The sequence below is a fragment of the Dasypus novemcinctus genome, chromosome 11 (genome assembly GCF_030445035.2).
Source record: "Dasypus novemcinctus isolate mDasNov1 chromosome 11, mDasNov1.1.hap2, whole genome shotgun sequence".
Taxonomy (NCBI): domain Eukaryota; kingdom Metazoa; phylum Chordata; class Mammalia; order Cingulata; family Dasypodidae; genus Dasypus; species Dasypus novemcinctus.
The window spans coordinates 103,882,594-103,903,644 of NC_080683.1; the positions used below are offsets into that span (position 1 = coordinate 103,882,594).

The following is a 21,051-nucleotide window of genomic DNA, read 5'->3' on the forward strand; positions in this document are numbered from 1 at the left end:
ACTATAATGCAATGTTGTACTCATAATGAGTGTACTTTTTAAAAAGTCCATGTCTAGAACTTTAAACAGTTAAATTAAAATGTAGCTGATTTAGCTTACTTTTAAAAATATCTCATTAGGATAGCATCCTAATCAAAGAATCTGGATTAACTTCGTAAGCTTAATGATCTAGAGACAGATGTATTTTTAAGCTTTTCATGTTTTTATTGCCCAGTGGGACAACTCTTCGTTTTTCTGCTGCATTTAACTGAAGAATGGATTTTGACTTCCCCTTGTAATTATTTTAAGATCTAAGCAATGATTGAGGTGATGAATATTTCAGCAACTACAACAAAGCATTACAGCAAACGTGACATAATAAACTGTGACTAGAGTTCATATTCTCTGGAAGGATAAGTCTTTGAACTTGGATGGGGGATCTTGAAAAGAAAAAAAGTCCCTTAGCATACATAGACAAGCTTGTGGGCGGGGTCCGAGGCCTGGCATGTGAGAGAGGGTTATCTAGGTACCAGAGGGTACATTGGCCCATTGTCCTCTCACTTCTAAAGTCAGAAGAACTGACAGACTGGGTTTGGCCAGGGAATAGACCCCTCTGCTGTTACTGACATGAGCACCCACTGTAAGGCACAAGAGGGCTGAGAAATCAAATGTGATACAACTACTAACACTGGTTGGTCTTTGTGCTGAGTTTCATATGAAGTGTTTGAAATCCATTTCTCATTTTAAACCCTTAACTGACCTACAGAGTAGATAGTACTATTATCTTTATTTTACATTTTGGGAATTAGAGAATAGGAGGTTAAATTGTCCAAGCCCATCCCTACAGGCTGAGCTGTGAATCATCCAGGCCTGTCTGATTCTAAAAGCCATGATTGTAACCGCGAGGCTGTGTCTTTTTGACACTGCTTTTTGTGGACACAGAGTTATACAGACTATCCAAGAATTTCAACCAGCCTGGGATCACTTTGGACTAATGACTAGAGAAATCTGTTTATGGTATTAGCATAAAAACTTCTACCATCTCACCCTCCAAATATATGAAAGGATGACTAAAATAATAACTGCTTTATTCTGTAATACAACATAAAAGGGCACAGCTGGAAATAATTTGGCAGTCCCCTAGCTTTAACTTTTAACTTGCCAGCAGGTCCTACTTACCTTATCTTAAGCAGTGAACTTACCCTCTGTAAAGACTACCAAAGAAGATTCTATAACCTTGCTCAAGGTGATTGACAAAAATGAGAAAAATGTTCAAGTGTTAAGACTGAATAAACTGAGTTTGAAAAAAATCCTCATTCTTCTTTCGGATGCAAAAGAAAAGAGGTTTTTGTTGTTCTTGCTTTCCCCTCCTTGAGGGGAGAATGCGAAGTTAGGCTGACATTTCAGCTCCATCCATCCTTCATTTTGGCCTATGAAAGCAGGTCAGTATCCCATTCACTTTAATAGTTCTCATTATCAGGAAGGGCTTTTTAACCTAAATTCTTAGGCCAACAGTTAACCCTATAGACGTTAACAATTTGTATATACGTATATTTTTAAAAACCTTATGCTCAGAGGACTTTTCTATAGGCCTTTAAGTCCTTAGCTTTCTATAAATCGAATATCCCCAGTTTCCTTAAACTTCTATTATCATCCTGTTATTCTGTGGGAAAGCAATTCATGTATATGAAATTGTATATATATGTAATAGAATACATTATAAACTTCTTTTAAAGTATAAAAAGTAGTTGGATAACTTTGGCAAGTTAATTCTAAGGTTTCTTGCATTAATCTTTCACTGTAACAGTTTTGTATTTTTCATTGCGATGAAAACAAATTCACATTTTCTCCTGTGGAAGGAAAACTATTTTGCTAAGAATGGCTATTATGCCTAATGTCTCACTGGTATACGTGGGGTGATAAATTTAAATTTTTTCATAAACTCTTAAAACAACTGAATATACTGAGTTAGCCCTCTTCTTTCCTGATTATCAGCTCTATAGCTGAATCTTATTTACCATACTATAAAACTCTGTTTCCTGGATCTTTCACTACTTTTTGAAAACCTCTTTTATTAATTACAGAGATCCTAACGACATTCTTTTTCTCCACGGGGACAATGCAACCAGAGCTGTTCATGTCGACTTTCTCCTGAGCCAGTGCTCGCTGGCCTTTTCCCTCGTTCTGGCTGGTCTGTCCTAGCACAGCTGCTTTAAATAGGCTTCTCTTGGGGTCTGGCAAGATGATGGCGGTTTCTGCAGTCATGAGGGCAACACACAGACACACACAGACCATAGTTTACTCTCGTCACAGCACATTTCCCGGTCACAGTCACAAGCCACCTCCTCAACAGGAACTAAGCCAGCCATTTTTTGTTTTTAGCCTCACAAGGAACCACTATTGGAGGTAATTTATTATCGTGTTATCTTTCTGACACCAAGAGATAGCAAGAGCAGAGTACAGCTAGTCGGATGCACCCACGTGCTGTCTGGCGACAGGCCGTCAGATAAGGCTGCCACCAGGCTCAGTGGGCAAGCACCGTCTACAGTGACAAGCATCTTTTACGGCAACAGTAAGACGGCTTGCCAGGCCATTGTGCCCCTCTTCAAGGCTCCATAACACACACACACCCCAAAAATCTACGAGTCCCTCACTGCTGAATCACTGAATAGGCATAAGGGATATGTGCTGCACCAAGAAAGCAAGCTTAAAACACCAAGTGCCTACTGACCACGACTCTCATGGGAACAGACCTCAGAAATAAAGCCCTGAATTAGCTGGCCTGAGCTGACTAGTTCTCACTCCCAGAGCTGATTCTTTTATGCGATCATCAAAACCCAAGGATCAGCCAAAACAAGAGAGGAGCAAGGACTCAACACCAGTACATCTAGCCACGTCCCCCAAAACCAAGATCCAGCTGCGGGCAGCCTCTTTGTTCTGGGTTATCAGGAGCTTGAGCCAAAATGGGAAACAAAGGTCACAGAGTGTTTCTACCAGGTATGACAGTAAGAGAAATGGTGTAAGTTATTGTCTAATTTTTCTTTCATTTTTTTAATTAGAGAGTTGCAGGTTTACAGGAAAACCATGCAGAAAACACAGTTCCCATATTTGCCTCCCCATTATTAGCTCCTTGCATTAATGGAGTATATTGTTACAGTTGATGAAAGAATATTATTATAATTGTACCATTAATTATAGTCTATAATTTACATTAAGGTTCACTATGTGGTACAGTCCTCTGGTGGTAGTTTTTTTTTAAATTTTATTCTAGTAACATAAATGCTAAAGGGAGTTCTTCAGACTGAAAGGAAAGGACATTAAACAGTGAAGTGAAGTGGCATGAGGAAATAAAAGACCTCTGGTAAAAAGTAACCACGTGGGTAATTATAAATGCCACTAGTAATTGTTCTTTCTAATGTATAGTTCAGGAGTTGAAATTCTGTAAGTGGATCCTCTAGTGCTACCGTTAAGACATTAACAGGTTGGTTGCTTGTTTGAAGATAGTGCAACTTCCCCACCATGGGAATGCATGTTTAACTAGTTCAGTCAAATCTAGCAGTTCTGCTTGTTTTAAGATGTAGGGACTTATTAAAATGCTTGGTACAGAGGGAAAGGATTAAGTTTAATTTTTCACAAAGGGAAGCCAGAGCTGCCTCTGCCATTAGAGGAGGGAGGGAAAGAGATTCTCACAGCTTTGGCCTGCCAGGAATTTGAAAAGTGGCACCAAAATGAGGGGGGCCAATGGTGAGAAGTGAGGGTGGGGCCAAAGCGAGGAGGGCCAATGGTGAATGCTGGGGGTGGGGCCAATAGTGAGAGGGGCACCAAATTTGAAAAGCTCACCAGGAGTAAAATCGGCACCCAGCACCCTGACCTGCCAGGGTGTATAGAGCAGGGGAGCAGCAACTGAGAGTGGGAGCCCCGGGACTTAGTTAGATGTCTCAGATAGGCTGTAACCCCTGAAGTATCCGATCAATGGGGAACAGGGGAGGGACCTGCGAGTTAGGTTTAGGGTATAAATATCACTGTTTCTTGCTGTTTGGCAGACTGCCATTTTATCCAGGTCGTGCTAGTTCTTGCAAGATCATTAATAAAATTCTTGTCTCCTCCACAATAGCATGAGCTTTTGTTTTCTTACAGGTGCAGCTTCTTTCTTTTTAACAGTACTCATTCAACAGACTACTTATAAGTAATTAATTTGCAAGTCAAATTTATGTTCTAGTGAACTTATCTCTATTCCATATTTATTTATGACTTTTTCACCCCAATTCTTGAATGAGTGCAATAAATAGTATAATGATTAAAAGAGCAGGTTCTAAAATCAGACAGATCTAGATATCAGTCCTACCTCTTGTAATGTATATTAGCTGTGTGACTTTGGACAAATTAATGAACCTGTGTCAACCCTGGATAAAATATACACACACCTATCTTACAGGGATTTTCTGAGGATTAAATGAGAGAATGTTTTTAATACCCAGAACATAGTATACTATCAATAAATGGTAGCAGAAATTATTCAAATTTAGTTTATTAAAAATATCTCAATATCTAAAGTAAGCTTCTGCTGGCCTTACATGCAATCACACCTGTATTTAAATACATACCAAGGCAGACCTCATTATCTATTCCCTCTTCATTAAATTAGTAGCATGTGTGAAGCGGCTGTGGCTCAAACAGTTGGGTTCCCATCTACCATATGGGAGGCCATGGGTTTGCATCCCGGGGCTGCCTTGTGAGGGCAGGCTCACTCACACACTGCGGAGCACGGCCTGGCTCACAAGTACAGTGGAGAGCCAACTCAGCAAGGTGATGCAACAAAAAAGGGAGACAGGAAGTGGACTTGGCTTAATGGATAGGGCATCCACCTATCACCTGGGAGGTCTGCGGTTCAAACCCCGGGCCTCTTTGACCCATGTGGAGCTGGCCCATGCGCTGTGCTGATGCGCACAAGGAGTGCCCTGCCACGTAGGGGTGTCTCCCACGTAGGGGAGCCCCATGTGCAAGGAGTGCGCCCCGTAAGGAGAGCCGCCCAGTGCAAAAGAAAGTGCAGCCTGCCCAAGCATGGCACCACACACACGGAGAGCTGACACAGCAAGATGACACAACAAAAAGAAACATGGATTCCTGGTGCTGCTGATAAGGATAGAGGCGGTCACAGAAAAACACACAGTGAATGGACACAGAGAACAGACAACTGGGGGTGGGGGGAGAGAAATAAATTTTAAAATCTTAAAAAAAAGGGGGGGGAGACAAGGAAAAAACACAGACAAGCACACAGCAAATGGACAGACAGCAGACAGCAAGCAAGCCACAAGGGGAGAGGGGAAATAAAAATAAATACAGACACAGAAGAACACACAGTGAAAGGACACAGAGAGCAGACAGCAAGCAAACCGCAAGGGGGGAGGGGAAATAAAAATAAATATATGTAGACACAGAAGGATGCACAGCGAATGGACACAGAGAGCAGACAGCACACAAAAAGCCACAAGGGGGGAATAAAAAAAATTAGTAGCATGTACCTATTGCTTTTATGAATGTTTTTAAACATTCCTTTAAAAATTTTTTTATTTGTTCCTCCTGTTCCTCCTCCCCCTTGCCACCTGCACTTGCTATCTGCTCTATTCCATTCGCTGCGCGTTCTTCTGTGTCTGCTTCTCTTCTCTTTAGAAGGCACCAGGAACCGACCCTCGGACCTCCAACATGGGAGAGAAGCACTCAATCACTTAAGCCACCTCAGCTCCCTGGACTGCTGAGTGTCTCACTGTCTCTCCTCTGCATCTCCCTTTGTTGGGTCATCTTGCTGCACCAGCTCTCCACAGTGCAGGCCAGCGTACCTTCACCAGGAGGCCCTGGGAGTCGAACTTGGGACTCCCATATGGTAGGTGGGAGCCCAATTGCTCGAGTCACATCTGCTTCCCTGAATATGTTCTATGAATATGAATATGTAGACCAGTGCTTCATTTTGCAAATGAAGAAAACTGAGGCCCAGCCAAGCTAGATAATCTTTCCCAAAGTCACAAAACTCAAGTGTCCTTATTTCCATTACAGGGTTCTTTCTGAGACAGCATGAACGTTTACAAAAAGTAAACATTTTTTTTTCAAACCTTTTATATTTCCAGTGCCAAAAAGGTTTGGTTTTGTGGTGAATGAGCTGAATAGGGCTATTGGGTTTTTTAAGATGTCGTGTGTTATATTTCCTATCTATAAAAGCAATGGTGTTTCATTTGATTCAAAATAAATGCAGTGGAGCCAAGTTTCTTTAAAAGAAAATTCTTAAATCTAATATAGTGGAGATTGAAATTCTATTACTCTTTTCAAATGCTGACCTTCATTATCAAAAAGCTAACCACACATGAGTGAGCAGAGTTGTGCCACCATCTAGCACTTAGGGCCGATCTTTCACGTATACTACGGCACTACTGACTCATGTGATTGGTGTGGGCTTTGAGCTGCTGCTGCACCCTCCTCTCTGCAGCTCCCTAATACTCTTAGGATGAAGTCAAAACCCTGAGCCTAAGTCCACAAGGCACTGCAAGCTCTGTCCCCTGTCCACTTCTCCGGCTTCTGTTCACCTCTGATTTGCCATCCATTCCCCCTGGCTTTCTTTCAGCCCCCGCCCCCTCCTGCTACAAGGCCTTGCACATGCTCCTTCTGAGCCGAATGTTCTTTTCTCTCCTTTTCATTTGGATAGCAACTCTTCATCCTTCAGATCTCAACAGACAGAAACATCCAACTGGCTGAAAACCTCATTGTGGGAATCACATGACCCTCATACTTCTTCACAGAACCTGTTAGTTACCATTTCAATTTGTAACGATAGGAATATTGTCTGTCTCCACCACTACACTAAAAGCAAATGAAGATGACAATATTTTTGCTCACCATTGGGTCTCCAGGGCCTCTTTCCCCTGCATCTGGCACAGAAGAGAGGCTCCACAAATATCTGTGGGTGTCAGTTGAATAAATGAAGGCCTGAATGAATGAATGAGTAATGAATGGACCTATGTACTTGGTGCATCGAATGTATTAATATTTGAATTGTTTGCCACAATCTGATAGCACAGCATATATGCAAGTAAAATCAACCACAATTGACGGAAGAAGAAGCTAAAAGAAAGAAAAAGTCCTCTGCTGCTCCCTGAGGGTCCAATAATCCCTTGACTGAACAAAACAAACATTTCCAAAGTAAGCAGTTTCTTGAATTTAAATAATCGAAATGAGGCATGTGAAACCATGCTGCCACCGTGTGGTGTATTTTCACATATGCCATTTCAATATAGCTGGGACTTCAATACTTTGGAAAAGCTCCACTGTAAACTATGGGCTATTGAAGGAAATGGAATTTTGCTCAACTAAATATTATTTGCATGCCCATTTTCCCAAAGAGTGAGGTCAAACATTATCATTCATTCATTTTTTAAATTTTAGTTAAATATTGAATTGATACAGAAGAAGAGTACAACAAATGTCTAAGGTATAAATAATAAAATTAAAATTAACACCTGTTTACCCCACCACATAGCTTAGTACGACCTGTAGTTTAGAAGTCCCTGTGTGCTTCTTTACCAAATCTTCAACTTCTCTGTGCCCAGGAGTGAGCACTATCTTGTTTTTTTTAAAAAAAAAAAAAAGTTTTTCACCCATGTATATACCAATAAACAATATTTTTAACTTGGTGTATTAGTCAGCCAAAGGAGTGCTGATACAAAATACCAGAAAATGGTTGGTTTTTATAAAGGGTATTTATTTGGGGTAGGAGGTTACAGACACCAGGCCATAAAGTATAAGTTACTTCCCTCACCAAAGTCTATTTGGAGCAAGATGGCTGCCGATGTCTATGAGAGTTCAGGCTTTCTGGGTTCCTACATTCCTGGGGCTTGTTCTTCTCTGGATTCAAAGTTCCTTCCTTCCTGGTGCTGGCTTCTCTTTCCTCTGTGAGCTTACTTCCTGGGGCTCCAGCTTAAGTTTTCAGCATCAAACTCCAAAATCAAAACTCCAACATCAGAAACCCTCAAATCTGTTCTTTGCCATGGCTTTTATCTGGTGGGTGGGGACTCAATGCCCAGGTATAGATCAGATTACAAGCATAATCCAATATCTATTTTTGGAATTCATAACCATACCAAACTGCTACACTTGAAATTGTAAAATTTCATATGAAGTGGATAGTGTATATCTGACTTGCTTTTTAAATTCAGGAGGAATTATAGTCTACCATTTTCACTCCTCTGTAGCATTCCATTGTATGACTGTACCACAATAAGATTAGCAACTCTACTCTTGATGGATATTTCGGTTGCTTCCAGTTTGAATCTATTATAAACGTTGCTGCTGTGAATATTTTCAAACATGCCTCCTGGTGCACAAGTGCAAGGATTTTTCAGGCATGGAATTGCTGGGTATGGGCACCTCTAACATTACCAGATAATGCCAAATTGTCTTCCAAAGTCATTGCACCAATTTATACTCCCACCACAAGTGTTTAAGAGTTCTAATTGTTCTACATGCTTGACAACACTTTTTGTTGTTAGATTTTTCCATTTTGCCACTTTGACAGGTGGGTGCAAATAGTAACTCTTTAGTTTTAGTTGCATTTCCTTGGTCCTCCTTTCAAATGTTTCATGGTTAGTCATGGTTCTTCTGAGAAGAACCATTTCCGGTCTTTTGCCTCATTCTTTCAGTTATTTATTTAAGAGTTATTTGAATCCCTACAATGTGCCAAGCACTGTTAGAACCTGGTGGATGCAAAGAAGGATTCAACATGGGCCCCGCCTGGTGGAGCTCTTGGTTTACCTATCACTTTATTGCCTTCAAGGATCATATTAATTATCAAGACCAAAAAACAGACAAAATTTTCTACCACCAATTATATGATGATCTCTTTTCAAGGCAGAAGAAGTATAAGTTATGAATTCTGGCCTCGGGGAGTTTACAGAAAAACAGTTTCCACAAAACAATAGCAAACTGAAGTGCAATTATAAAGTAGGAAGATGAAATGAAGAAAACATTTTTAGTTAATAAAAGAGTAATTATGATCAACATAGAAATGTGGCAAAGCTTATTTAAAAATATATAAAAAATGTATTGAAGAAAAAAACACTTTCACATATCACTATGCTCACCCATAAATGGAAGTATACTTGTGTGTCATTAAACATATTTTTTTCAATAAAAGTTTTCCACATCTTGCTACAAAATCTGGTAACACACTATAAGCAGCATCTAGGATTGATTTTTGCCAAACATGTAATGCATAAAACTCAATTATTCATTTAAAAAGGAACCCAAGTAGGCATGTAATTCCTTTTTGCCTCTATGCAACACTCCCTGTGAACCATCCTGTTGAAAGATTGTTCTAAAGGAAAACAGAGCCACTGGTAATTTACTGCAGTGTAGAGAGTGTGAGAGACTACAGGGTTGGAGGTGGGCAAGTTCAGTTTGAAATCCTGATTCTCTCACATACATGTGTGACTTTAAATAAGTTGCGTAAACTTTCTGCATTTCCCCAGCCACAAAACAAGATCAGTAATACCCATCTATGTTTACCCAACCACAAAAAGAGTAACAATACTTATCTCCTCCGTTTGTTGAAACAATTAATTTGGTTACTGTGGATAAAATGCTTAGAGGTCAATATCTAAGGAATTCCATTGGTGATAGCTGTTATTATTCCGAGTGTTTCCATTTCTTCTTGTTATTCTCTCATGGGGATGTGGAGCTGCCCTTCACATAAAGGTAGCATTTTGAGGGGTTCCACGTGTATATGATTGTTTTCACATGAAGTCCTAGCATTCTATTTCTTGGTTTAATTATTTAATTCCTTCCTTCAGCACCATCCATATGTCAAAACTGTACCAGATGCTGGTGAAAATCCTTCCCTTTCTCCCCCTTCTCCCCCACGCCCCTGCTTGTTCTCAGTCATCCTTACAATTCCTGGATGCCTCAGCCCAACTCACTGCCCCCTGTAGTAGCCAAACCCTGGATGAATGATAATTATGCACTTAAAATAATTTGACAGGCTCAGGAGAATATTCTCATTATGTGTCCAATAAGTTTTGCTTCCTTTTATGTGGGTTGCATACTTCCTATCCCTTTATCTTTAAAAAAACATCTTCATATTTGGAGTATTTCTGCAAAAAGTCCTCCAGTATGTCCCTAGTCTTCATAAGCACAATCATCTGACTCTACAAAGCAGTAATTTTGTGTTATGTGTAGGTAATGTGATATATTGCCATGTCTAAATGACAATATCACTTAGAAAAAGTGTGCTTTGACTAAAAAAAATAACTGAACAGATAAAACTCAGTAAGGAAGCTATCCAAACTTCAAAAATACATATAAAACTCTATACAGAAAAAAATAATAATGAAAAATAGAAATAGACTGTGTGCTCTCAATGACCATACAGCAATCCCCAGAGTCTTTCTTCTCTTGGCGTCTCTGACTCTGACATCTCCTGACACTTGTCCTTCTTCAGACTTCCCTCCTTTAGTTTCTCTTCTAGCCAAAGTCAAGGCTTAGAAGCAAACCTCAGCTCTTCTCTTGCTACACTCAATTTCTGGGCAAGCCTTTCCATTCATGAGGTTTCAGATCTTGCCTCAGGGCTGAATTTCCAAGTTCATCATTGATAATCAGAGATTTCAACCCATAAACAGGCCAGCTTCACTTGGATGAGCTCTTTAGTCCAAGTGTAAATGCATCATGCTTCCTGCTTTGACCCCTTCCTTCCATTCAGTACTCTTTCCATATTAGTAGGCCAGAACCTAAACCTTAATCATTATCTCCTTTGATTCTTACTCAGCTGAGATAGCGGCAATTTGTTCACCTTTCTATACCTGTGCCTAGAAGAGTGGCTGGCACAAAGCGTTTGCTAGACTGATGAATGAGTGAGTGAGTGAATGAATGAATGAATGAATGAATGAATGAATGACAATAACTCTGGGGCAAGCCTGAAGGCTATTAACATCACCACTGTCAGAAAAGAATCTAGAGGTTCAAAGAAATTGGGTCACTTACCCAAACTACCCCAGTTGATACAGTCAGTATGGTGGTTAAAGAGAGTCCTCCAAAAGTTCATGTCCATCCCAAACCTCAGCAAGTGACTTTATTTAGAAATCCGTAAGTCTTTCCAGATGTAATAAGCTAAGATGAGGTCACACTGGATTAAGATGGACCCTAAATCCAGCAAGACTGGTCCTTAAAAGAAGAGGGAAATTTTGTCACAGAGACACCACAGAAGATGGCCGTGTGAAGACAAAGGCGGAGCCTGGATTTGTTCTGCCACAAGTCAAGAAATGCCTGGGGCTACCAGAAGTTGGAAGCCACAAGGAAGGACCCTTCCCTAGAGGCTCCACAGGGAGCATGGCCCTGCTAAACATCTGATTTTGGACTTCTAGCCTCCAGAAAACTGTGCAAGAATAAAGGTCTGTTCTTTAGGCCCCTCAGTTTGTGGGACTTTGGGATTAATTCTGTCTTCAGACTCCTGAACAGGAGTGTTTTCTTTGCTTTCATAAGACCTCTTTTCTTTTCCATATTTGCTCTACTCCAATACCTGGTCCATTGATAAGTCTGCTGTCTCTTTCCCACACTAGTCTTGAATGGTGTTTTCAGCAAAAGGCTCTCACACAGACCGCCAAACTGTGGTCTGGCCTTCACCAGAATATTCTGCACCTGAGAACCATTACCTCACCACCAGTTTTTGCTTAAATTCCTTCATCTTCTCCTTGATCTCTTTATAATAACTTATTATCTTCACTGCTGCTTCCTTCTGGAATCTCTAATCCTTTAATGACTTTTCTGACTGCTCTTTTGCCATTTCCTTTGCTAATAATTTTACTTCTCATTCCCCTACATTGTTCTTTCTCTTGGGTTTATTCCTTGGGCTTCTGTCCTTTTTCTAGATTCTCCTTTTGGGAGAGCCCAAGTTTTTTCAAACTTCTAGACTAATGGTTCTAAAATCTCTATTCTCAAACCTAACTTATCACCAAAGTGTCATTCCTATATTTCCAACCATTATTTGGCTATGCTGCCTCTGTGGGGGTCAAATGGAACTTACAATCTGTGGTAGGTTGAATAATGACCCAAAAAACACGTTTTTCATTTTAATCCAAGTCCCTGTGGGTGTAAACCCATTGTAAATAGGACCGTAGGAAGAGGCTATTTTTTGTTAGTGTGTGACTCAACTGAATAAAGGTGGGTCTCAATTCAGATTACTGAAGGCTTTATAAAGAGAACCTGGGGGAAGTGGACTTGGCTCAATGGATAGAGCATCTGCCTACTACATGGGACTTCCACAGTTCAAACCCAGGACCTCCTTGACCCATGTGGAACTGGCCCACGTGCAGTGCTGATGAACGCAAGGAGTGCCCTGCCACGCAGGGGTGTCCCCCACATAGGGGAGCCCCACATGCAAGGAGCGCACCCCATAAGGAGAGCTGCCCACCGCAAAAGAAATTCCAGCCTGCCCAGGACTCGTGCCACATACACAGAGAATGATGCAGCAAGATGACACAACAAAAAGAGACACAGAAAGATGACTCAACAAAAAGAGACACAAATTCCCGGGCCACTGACAAGAATAGAAGCGGACACAGAAGAATACACAGCGAATGGGCACAGAGAGCAGACAACTGTGTGTTGGGGGGGGGGAGAAATAAATTAAAAAATTTAAAAAAGAGAACTTGGAAGTCAGAAATGAGGAAGAAAACATTGACATGTGATGGGAGGCAGAGAGATGCAAGCCAAGGAACCTACCAGTACCAGAATGTACAGACTCCAGGAAAAAAGACAGTGTTGCAGATATCTTGATTTTAAATTTCGTCTGACCTCAAAAGCTGTGAGCCTCTGAATTCCTGCTATTAAGCCAAAACCCACCAAGTGGTGTTTGTCATAGCAGCCTGGTAAAACTAAGTCACCTTCTCTCCCAAACCATTTCCCCATTTCAAACTGCCTATTACTGTTGCCACCTCCACTTTACAAACCACACAGACCACAAATCATGGAGTCATTGCTGTGTCTTCCCTACTCTTACCCTCTACATACTGTCAGACACCAAGATCTCTTGTTTTTCCACTTTCAACTCCTTAGCTTGTCTTAAAGCTCTTTATCATCTGGCTGCCCAACCTATCTGATCGCACCCATCACCAGTACAGGTCCTCTGTTATCACCATCCTGGTGTAATCATTCTCAGTGTGGATGCCAGGTCTTGGTCATTCTGGACGCCCTTAGATGAAATGCCCATTCCCCTCTTGTCAAGTTTTACATATCCTACTGGCTTTTAGTTCCACCTGGGAATCCAGTTTTCAAGTACCCCCTTCCTTCTCCCTTCCTTTACCACATATTGTGATTATTCAGGGGGTGTGATACTAACAAATAATGGTGCCTATTATTTTTGTTAATGGCAATAATGACAACATATAGTTCTGTTTTAATTCTCCAATGAAGTAAAGATCCCTTAAGCTCTGGGATGACGTAATATTTTCTCAATCCCATGATACCTATCACAGTGCACTCTTGGACACTTAATAAATATTCACCATTCTCCTCTTCTAAGCCAGTTGTGGCACAGCTAAAAATAAGAAACGAACACATTTTAGTTGTAATCAAGTTTTCTTTCCATTTCTATGCTATTGTAAAATTTCAAATTTTAAATGAAATGGTCAAAAAAAACCCAGTAGCTTAAAGTAAGAGACATTAGATACAGGATGCCAGGGGTACAGGGCAGGGAGAATGGGGAGTTAATGCATAATGGGTATTAAGTTTCTGTTTGGTGAGATGGGAAAGTTTTATTAATGGAAGGTGGTAAGAGTACTTGTGGATTTGATTAATCTCATTGAATGGTTTACCTGTGAATGGTTGAGATGGGAAAGTTTATGTTGTGCATATGTTCCTACAGTGTGAAAAACAGGAGAAAAGGTTCAAAGGGACATTATTGGGACACATGAAAAAATTGGAATATAGACTGTAAGCTTTCTATCAATATTAAATTTCTTGAATTTGATAACTGCACTTGAGGTGGTTACGTAAGTGAATATCCCTGTTCTTAGGAAATATACATGGCAGTAATCAATATTCAACTAGCATGATAAATATAAGCTACACTCAAGTGTTCAGAAAAATGGATTGATAAATAGAGGTAGATAGAGATAAGTATAATGATATGGCGAATGTGGCAAAATGTTAAAATTGGTGGATCTGGGTATCTGAGGAGGTAGTAGTCACGTTGCAGTTCTCTGTATGGGGTTTCTATTATTTTTGTAACTGACCTGCAAATTGGAGAGCATTTAAAAATAAAAAGTTAAAAAAATTAGTGGCAAAGGTGAAAATGGTTTTAAGTTTTCAAAGACTAAAAAGAGTTAATGTCTATGTAGCACATTTTCACTTCTCTTTGATTTCAACATTTGCATGTTTTCTTTTGGGGAACTCCTCCAATTTTACTTTGCCCTGAATTCCCAATGATACTTAAGTGCATTTTTTTTGAGGGACCTGAGGGGCCTATTTGGCTTACATACTGGTAACTGACACTATGAATGCAAGAAACTTGTAAATTTGTGTGCATGTACTAGAAAAAATTAAAACCTGAAAGATAAAATAACTAAATGGGTTATTAAAAGAAAAGCTAATAAACCAGGTAGTTAATAATTAGCAAACCACATATTTCAAAAAGATCTTCCTAAATCCTTATAGGAAAAACAGGGTAGGAATACCTTCCAGTATACACAAATAATCTACAAAGCACATAATTTTAATATATAGAAAAAGAAATTGACTAAACATAATGCAAAATAGGTATAGTCCTTCCGCTCAAGATTAAACAAAGATTTTTAAAAAGCATAAGGCCTTAAAAATCATAAAGGCTGTATACGCATTCAGATTATTTCGAAAGATGGAAAGCACAGTTTTAGAAGCAAACACTTTTATGGAAAAAACATTTACAGTACTTTAGAAGAAGAGAACTTTGTATTATATGATTGTGGGTAACATTACTTGAAATTAAGTACAGCGTATTCTAAGTTTTAGGTTAATAAAAGCTTGAAATAAAAGAATTCCTATGATGGAGAAAAACGGCAACTGTTAATACAACAAAGTTTTCTGGCTTCTTGATTGCAAGGGAAAGAACCAAAAGACGTCTTTATTCCCTGGCCGGGAATCGAACCCGGGCCGCGGCGGTGAGAGCGCCGAATCCTGACCACTAGACCACCAGGGAACCTGAAAATTGCTCTTTCAATTCTTTACTTGATTTGTACAAAACTGCTACGTAACGTTTTCGACCAATAAAAGGCTGGCTGCTTTCCTTAAGTCCCACCCTCTTCCTTTTTGCTCCGGGTTTTTGTCCCCGCAACCGAGGCGGTCCTAAAGGAGCCCGCCGCGCCCTGCGCGAACAGCCGAGGAAAGCCTGGACGCCCCCGATTCCCACCGTGCTGGGAAAGACATCCTGAAATTCTCATTCTGGTTGCATAACACATAAATCTTTCTCTTACCTCGGGGAATGTTAAAAACGGCCCAGAACCTTTGTAATATGCTTTATTTTCTCAATCAGCGAGTTGCTCTTTCCAAATCGAAACTCTGTCGTCCCCAGCGGATATGAACTCCCACTGAGGCTCTCGCTGCATTCACCAGTGACCGCACCGGCCCTGCCGAGAGGCAGGTGCGTCTGCGCGCGCACCCGTGGCTGGACACACCTGCTCCGTGAGTGTGGGTGGTAGAGGGCGCGATGATTACTGCATACTTATATGTCACGTGATTACTGCTTATTGGGTTCAGGTAAGCAGGCCGACGAGAGCTGTGGGCGACACAGGGCCAGGGCATCTTGCATAGGCTCCAAGCAAACCCTTCGAACCCGCTGTTTCCTTGTATTTTCCAAACCGTGTTGTTACCTGGGTAATTGCTTCACTTCTCTGTTTTATGTACGATACCAGGCCAGGAACTGGTGCAATTACCCAAGGAGGCAAGGGACCCAACAGCCCGGCTTCATGAGGACAACCTCTTGAAATACGAGCAGAAAGCAATCGGGTCCAACTCAGCTTTGAGAGTGGCGGCCGCTCTGGTTGAAGAAATGGAACCCAAGAGACTCCGCTAGGCTGCTGAACGGAGGCTTAAGTAAGACATATAAATTTGTAATGAACTTGCTCACAGCAACATCCGGCGCCACTGTGAGTTACTGCGTCTTCCCTCACCCGAGCACTTAAGGGACCCTGGGGTCGACTATTTCTTCTTTTCAGCAACTCCGAGAAAAAGTGTAAATTATTAGCATAGTTTATCTCCGATTATTTAATAATGTGCAAACAGATAGATTAAAAGTACTTATTATGACTAAGAAGGAAAGTGGAAGAACCGCCGAAGGAAATTTCTAAGCTTCATTGTTTTATTTTGGTTGGGGCACACACCCCTTTCCTCAATACCGAGGAAAGATGGTATTTTAGGAAATCAAGTTCAGTAGGTGGGGCTCTTCTCAGCTGGAGGAGCTAGCCTTACTGTATCTGGTTTTGAACAAAAAGATAAAGCAGATACTGTTTTTAGAATAAGTTTACTTTAAATCTTAATAGGCACGGTCATAATATTGCACAATAGATTAAAGAGTACAGCGAAAACCGTCCTCCCACTCTTATCCCCCAATCGGCCCTCATTTCTTCTTCTCAGAGGTAAGAGTGTTACTAGTTTCTTCTGTATCGATGCATACACAAACAAACATCTATTTATTTCCCCCCCCAACTTTTTATTTTGAAACATTTCAAAACTACAGAAGCTTGCTGGTATAATGCAATGAGGAGACGTAAACCCTTCACGTAGAACTGCACTATCCCCACAGTAATATCAGTCACATGTGACTATTTTGCATTGAAATTTGGTTAGTAGAAAATTAGATGTTCTGTAAGTGTAAATACACATTGGATTTTGTAGCCTCAGTATGAAAAACTTGTAAAATACATCATTAACAATTTTATACTGATTACATTTTGAAATGATAGTAGTTGGATACATTAAGATATAGTGTTAACATTAATTTGTTTCTTTTTACTTTTTTAATGCAACTACTGGGATATTTAAAATTACATATGTGGTTTACATTATATTTCCATTTTATAGTACTGATCTGGATTTATCAGTTATGAGTACTTTTCCATATTTGTTTTCTCTCGATCTCTCACTTCATATATATTTTTCTGAGGTTAATTGCAGGCATCATGATACTTTACTCCTAAAAACTTTTTATCTCTTAAGAACAACTGATATAATTATCACACTCAGGAAATTTAAGGTTAATATAATATTATCTGGAAGTTTCATAACCTTATTCTTTTTTTCCCCCCCAACACCAACATTTTTGTGGAAGGCAGTTGTTTAAGAAAATCCCTCGAATAACTTAAATTCTTTTTTGGAAGGAAAACTATTGTTAAGTGTTTTTCTCAGTGCATTACATACATGATGCCAGTGTTGAATTATCTGTAAAGGTAGTGTGTTAGAATAATGGTCCCCCAAAAATGTCCACATTCCAACCCCTGGAGTCTATAAATTTATTATCCTAAATAACAAAAGGAACTTTGCAGGTATGATTTAATTAAAGATCTTCCAATGGATAGATTATCCTGGACTACCCAATGGGCCCAATATAATCAAGGGTCTTTATAAGTCAAAGAGGGAGGCAGGAAAGTTGGTGTCTGAAGATGCAATGTGAGAAAGACTCAACTGGCTGTTGCTGGTTTTGAAGAGGAAGGAAGGGGCCACAAGCTAAGGAATGCAGATAGCCTTTAGAAGCTGGAAAAGGCAAAAAAAAAAAAAAAGGATACTCTCCTAGAGTCTCCAGAAAGATTGTATCCTTGTCAACACACTGATTTTAGACCAGTGAGAACAGTGCCCAACTTCCAAACTACAGAGCCATTAGATAATGAGTTTGTGTTCTTTAAGCTGCTGAATTTGTGGTAATTTGTTGTAGCAGCAATAGGAAACTAAATACAGTAAGTGTGATTATTTGGTTAAGGGGTCTGTCATATCTTTCCACTCTAAAAGTAACTTTTACACTCATAATTAATAAATAAATATTTATGAAAGCAAATATCACCCATGGAGGTAATACATTGAGACTGTGTGAGTATTCTGTTCCCCAGCAAACTTTCAATAATGGTTTTCGCCTCCATTGATGATCCTTACCTGAATCAATTATTATTCTTGTGACTGTAAAATGGTAATATTTTAATTCTATGATTCTTCTGTAAAAGAAAAACTTTCCTTTATCTCTCCCCCTTTTATTCTTTATCGAAAGAGATATTTAAAATATCTCTTTGTATATTCTTTTTCTGCTTTTGTGGGTTTTAAATTCAATGTGTTGCAATCTATTGCTGTCATTATTCTTTTGATATTTTAGGTGTCCCAAATTTGGTCAGAAGGTGTTCCTTCTACTGATTCTTATATCATTTTGTCATGTCCCTATCAGTTTTTGAGCACTTCCTTATTTCTGGCATAAAAAGATCTAGGCACATGCTATACTTCATATAGATTAATTTAGGGAGAATTACCATCTTTATGTATATATCTATTAAAATTTCTTTTTAAAATGTTTATACAAAGAGTGGTATACATAATTTTCTGTAACATTTTTTTAAGTTTCTATTTTTTTCTTTTCTTTTTTTTTTAAATTTTTTTCCTCTTCCTCCCCCTCCCCCAGTTGTCTGTTCTTTGTGTCCAGTTTGCTGTGTGTTCTTCTTTGCCTGCTTTTGTTGTTGTCAGTGGCACGGGAATCTGTGTTTCTTTTTGTTGTGTCATCCTGTTGTGTCAGCTCTCTGTGTGGGGGCCGCCATTCCTGGGCAGGCTGAACTTTCTTTTGCGCTAGGCGGCTGGCCTTATGGGGCGCACTCCTTGCACGTGGGGCTCCCGTACACAGGGACACCCCTGCGTGGCATGGCACTCCTTGCGTGCATCAGCCCTGAGCGTGGGCCAGCTCCACGCCGGTCAAGGAGGCCTGGGGTTTGAACTGCAGACGTCCCATGTGGTAGACGGACGCCCTAACCACTGGGTCAGGTCCACTTCCCTGTAACATTTTTTATTCATATCTTTTGAATGATGTTCCAGTCATTAATAAAGATTTTTCACATTCCTTTAGATAACTGCCTGGTATCCCATTGTATATTTATACCATACTTTATTAAAGCATTTCCCTACCACTGGATATTTAGATGGTTTCCAATCTTTTGCTAATGCAAAAGTACTTCAATGAATAACCTTGGACCAATATTATTTGGCATTTAATTTTTATTAATTTTTCCATAAGTGATTCACCTTATTGAGTGCCAATTTCTGATCTGAAAATATTACATATTTTTTTTAAAAACATGGCACTCAATTTGAATTCAGATGTAGTCATACTTTATGACAATTTTTCTAATTTTTAATTTTAGCCTATTTATTCATTTGTTCATTCACTCAGGAAATATTTATTGAACATCCAGTATATGCCAGGCACTATGTTAAGTATCAGGAACACCCAGGTGACCTAAAAATAGGAACCTTGACCTTAAGGCTTAGTCTGGTTTGGTTCAAGTAAGCAATCAATCACAGAATAGTGGAGCAGTGAGTAGTAGAAGGAATATATGACTACATTTTATTTACTAGATTAAAAACTTATCTTTCATCATGCATACGCAGCTGGTAGAAATGTCAGATGGTATAGCCACTCTGGAAAACACTGTCACAGTCTGGTATTATTTATGAATTCCAAAAATAGATATTGGGGGAGGCTGTGGCTCAATCAGTGGGGCTCCTGTCTACCATATGGGAGGTCCTGGGTCCCCATCCTGGGGCCTCCTTGTGAAGGCAGGCTCACCCGCATGCTGCGGGGAGCTGCCAGCCTGGGCACCGCGGAGAGCTGACACAGCAAGATGATGCAACAAAGGGAGACAAACAGACACAGGAAAAAAAAAAAAGGGCAGCAAATGGACACAGAACAGACAGCAAAAAACAAGCTGCAAGGGAGGGGGGTAGAATAAATAAAATAAATCTTTAAAAAAAAAAGATATTGGATTATGTTTTTAAATTGGTCTGTTCCTCTGGGTACATTAGTTTATATTGGATTCAGAGGTTTCACTCTTACTTGATTAAATTATGATTAAGGTTTTGATTGGGGCCACATCAGTAGGATGTCAATTCCCCATCTCCTTGGTGAGCAGACTCACAGAGAAAACCACAAGGCAGAGGAGTTAGTTGGGGTTTAATGCTGAAGCCTCAGGAAGTAAAAACACAGAAAAGCAGATAGGTGAAGAAAGAGAAAAGGCTCCATTAGACAAGGCACAAGCCTACAGGAAGAGAGAGAAGCCATTCGCCTGATAGCTTACAGGTGACCTTGTGGAGAGAGCAGAGCAGTTGAGCCCAGAGAGAAATGGGCCCCAGGAGGGAGACGAGACTTATCCCAGCCTATAGCTGATATAGGAAGAAACTTGGACCATGAAGCCTTGAGAGGAAGAGGAAGCCTGAACCCTTGCAGATGTCAGCAGCCATCTTGCTCCAACATGTGCCAACAGACTTTGGTGAGGGAAGTAATTTATGCTTTATGGCCTGGTAACTGTAAGCTTCTACCCCCAAATAAATACCCTTTTATAAAAGCCAACAGATTTCTGATATTTTGCATTAGCACCCCTTTGGCTGACTAATACAGTTTGGCAGTTTCTTTTAAAAACTAAACATGACTTACCATACACCCTAGCAGTTGTATACCTTGGGCATTTATCCAAGAGTAATGAAAACTTATGTTCATATAAAACCTGCACATGAATGTTCATAGTAGCTTTATTCATAAAAGTCAAAAACTGGGAACAACTCAAAGGTCCTTCAGTGGGTGAATGGTTAAACAAACTGTGGTACATCCATATCTTATTGTATTGTTGACTACTACTCAACAATAAAAAGGGATGAACTATTGATACATGCAACAATTTGATGGATCTCAAGGAAATGATCCTGAGTGAAAAAATAACCAGTCCCCAAAGGTTACATTCTGTATGCTTTTATTTACATAACAGTTTAGAGGTTGTCAGGAATTAGGGATGGGGTGTGAGGGGTGAGTGTGACTGTAAAGGGGTA

At 40.0% G+C, this 21,051-nt stretch overlaps 1 long non-coding RNA gene and 1 other non-coding gene across 3 annotated transcripts in view; both read right to left on the reverse strand.

The window, feature by feature from the left end:
• LOC139440017 (uncharacterized) overlaps window positions 1–15,657 on the reverse strand; it is a 179,233-nt gene extending 163,576 nt beyond the window's left edge. For both annotated transcript variants that reach the window (XR_011650134.1, XR_011650133.1), the window contains exon 1: window positions 15,462–15,657. This is a non-coding gene — a long non-coding RNA (uncharacterized lncRNA). The remainder of the gene's footprint in view (window positions 1–15,461) is intronic.
• Window positions 15,116–15,187, reverse strand: TRNAE-CUC (transfer RNA glutamic acid (anticodon CUC)). The gene has a single exon. It is a non-coding gene; the product is annotated as a tRNA-Glu (tRNA).
• Window positions 15,658–21,051: the final 5,394 nt, after the last annotated feature.